The 3,092-nt window shown below is 36.2% G+C and overlaps 1 pseudogene; it reads right to left on the reverse strand.

Moving 5' to 3' along the window:
* Positions 1-221: 221 nt before the first annotated feature.
* LOC111379662 lies at positions 222-2,147 on the reverse strand (annotated as a pseudogene).
* Between the last annotated feature and the right edge of the window lie 945 nt (positions 2,148-3,092).

Raw genomic sequence — 3,092 nt, forward strand, 5'->3', positions numbered from 1 at the left:
GGAAGTGCAAATGTAAATTGCAATTTTACTCGTAAATGTATCAATTCCATCACATTAAACTAATCACATTTATCGCTGATTGTATGGAAGGTTTTGAGAGACTGTTTGGAAAATTATCGATCTATGTAAAAAAACTTTCATTCAGATGAACTTTATTTATTGTATTGGATACATTGGGTGTCTAAACTCATTCTTAATTTGCATCTTAAGCTTTTAGTATATGATCTATAATCTTGTTCAAGTATAAATCCTTCAAATTGTTTTCTAATTATACAAGCAGTTGTTGGGTTGAACCAAGCCAGAAGCCTTTCCATCGGCATTAATGCATGACGAATGAGCCGGTTCATTTTTGTAGGTCAGCTTAACGTCTTCCAAGTTAATATCACTGCATGGATTTCCTCTACTGCAGTCAAACTTCATTGCAATTTCGGTTGCCGAACTCTCATGTATGTCCTGATAAGTTATATCACTAATCTTTACACCCGAAACCTGAGAAAACAAAATAAAACCCTTTTCAGAATTAACAGAATAGATGCAAGCTGGAAGCTAGCCGGAAGCAGCAAATGGAAGCAAGCAACAACAGTTACATTGCACGGCTGGAAGTTAGTTTCATCAATTGTATATTTGCACGTGTCAAAAATGTATGGTTTGTAGTAAATTCGTTAGTTTGTTGGTCAATTGTCTATTTATATCAGGACGTAAAGCTCATTTTGCAATGAACGAATAATCTCGAGTTTTCTTCCTTTCATCTCAATAAGAATTAAACAGGTTTGGATTTCATCCTATATACGTAAGTGGGAGTTGGGTTTTTCTGCATAGAAATAAGTGCAACATTAAAATTTATAATGCTACCAAAGCAATTATTACCTGATCAGGACAATTGTGACCACCGGGACAATAATTTTGGTCAATAATTATTGGATTTTCGACGTTAACCATCACAAGATGCTGGAAGAGAACATATTTAACAAACCCCTTGCTTGGCCTGGCCCATGTCTTCACCCTCACCCCATTTTGTGTTCCTGTAAATGTAGCTGACTTAACTGTCACATTTTGCACTCCAGGTTCTTGCATTTCCCATCCTAGACTCCCAATGCTGCAAAAGGCACACAAATTAATCTACTTAGGTATTAAGTACTTAATTTATAGCACACCTGTAAGTAGGCAAATAAACCATTGGGATGGATATTATAAAATTTAATCCACTGCGGGCTTTATATATGTGAGAAAACCAGTACCTTATTCCATGGCCAGGGCCACAGGCGACATTTTCTATCCACAGGTTGGAGGTGCCAGGGCCTATAGAGACAGTCATCGCCGGTTTCAATTTTTGAGTTCATAATTGTGACATCTGAGGATTTCTCCACATGAATTCCGTCAGTGTTCGGGCTATTTCCTGGCGCTGATACCTTCATTCCCACCAGCTTGGCGTTTTGACTTCCATAAACCAGAATGTGGAACTTCTGGCTATTTATTGAAGATAATCCATTGATCATGATGTTTTTTGAATTGTAGAATGCCAGCGTCTGTATTGAAGAGACAATGAAAAAGTGCATTAGAATTTTCATGCAAGTTGACTTATGTAGAATGAAATAATTATGTATCAAACATGCAAAGCTAATTAGAGTACTATTTCAAATGATATAGTCCACTTTCTTCTTTATTAACATACCGTTGCTCCTGTTGGACAACTCTTGCCGGAATTTTTGCAAGCCCACAAATTAGCCCCTTGGGCATCTAGGGTTCCACCATTGACGGAAACTCCCGTTACTCTTTGGAAATTTATCCAGGTACCAGAATTTCCAATAACGTTATAATTAGATGGAGCTACAAGAGTGCCATCAATATGTATCGTTATTGCCAGGTTTTTGCATGACTGGCCGGCAAAAGTTGCAGTGCCGAGCAAGAATCTTCCCGGTGGCACGTATATGGTGGCTGGTTGTCCAGAGGCACAGGCTGAGGTCCATGCACTCAAGAAAGCTTTTGTGGAATCAGTTTTTCCGTCAGGTTTTGCTCCCAATGTTTGAACATTGTAATTAACATTGGCTGCAAGAGATGAATACTGAAAGATGGTGAAGAGAAAATGAAAAGCAAGAAAACTCACTAAGCTTGCCATTTTGTGTGTATGAGAGAGATGCGATGAGGAGTTGAAGCGTTTAAGAGCTATTTATAGGTTTTAGTTTGTGACTTTAGATTAGATTTAGATAATGATGTTTGGTCATGTTTACTGTTTATTTATGACAAACAAAACCTGTTTGGAGGAATAAGAATTTCATGCTATTTACTGCAATATTTTGTAGTGGTTTTGTGCAATTAGATTATTTCTTGTCTAACATTCTCGATAAATATTTAAAGCCCCGTTTGATTCTCATTCTTCGACCACAAAAATGAAAAATATGACCGTTATTTATCACATCAAACCACCATATTTGATATTCTATCTTTTGTATGGGTACCGTAACAACTATATTTTTCATTCTCGTTCTTAGAAAAACGACTATCAAACGAGGCCAAAATATATGTCCCAACTGGTCTTTTATGTCTAACATGGTCCATCCCGAAAGGATACTTATTTTTCGGTTATTGAGGAAAAATTTACTCATATTTTTTGGCTAAATATGGCACAAATTAATAACATTTTAAATAAATTGAGGCTCAAAAAACTAATGCGCCCACGGGCATATGATTGAGGATATAGAAAACAATATTTTCATAATTCTCCTTTCTTTTCTTTTTTTTTTCTTTTTTTTCATTTTGAATACACTATCGTGTCCCAAAAAACATATAATCCCAAAGTTGCTATATTTCTGTTTTTTGAAAACATTTTGTCTATCACTATATTTTAAGACTATAAAAGGCACATTCAAGAAAATTCATTGAAAGAAAATGAGTAAAGCCGAATGACCACAATTGTTGACACAAAAGTTGACACACCTCTCACAACTGAGGTGTGGGTCCCGTGCCAATAAAATAATGCCGACCTCCCCATGTGAGTGTGTTGTGTCAACCGATGTGTCAACAAATGTGGCTATATAGCATAACCCAAAGAAAATATAATTGTACACTATATTGCTGTTTGCACCAAATTTCTA

This window comes from Olea europaea, unplaced genomic scaffold, assembly GCF_002742605.1.
Source record: "Olea europaea var. sylvestris unplaced genomic scaffold, O_europaea_v1 scaffold2016, whole genome shotgun sequence".
In the NCBI taxonomy this organism is placed as follows: domain Eukaryota; kingdom Viridiplantae; phylum Streptophyta; class Magnoliopsida; order Lamiales; family Oleaceae; genus Olea; species Olea europaea.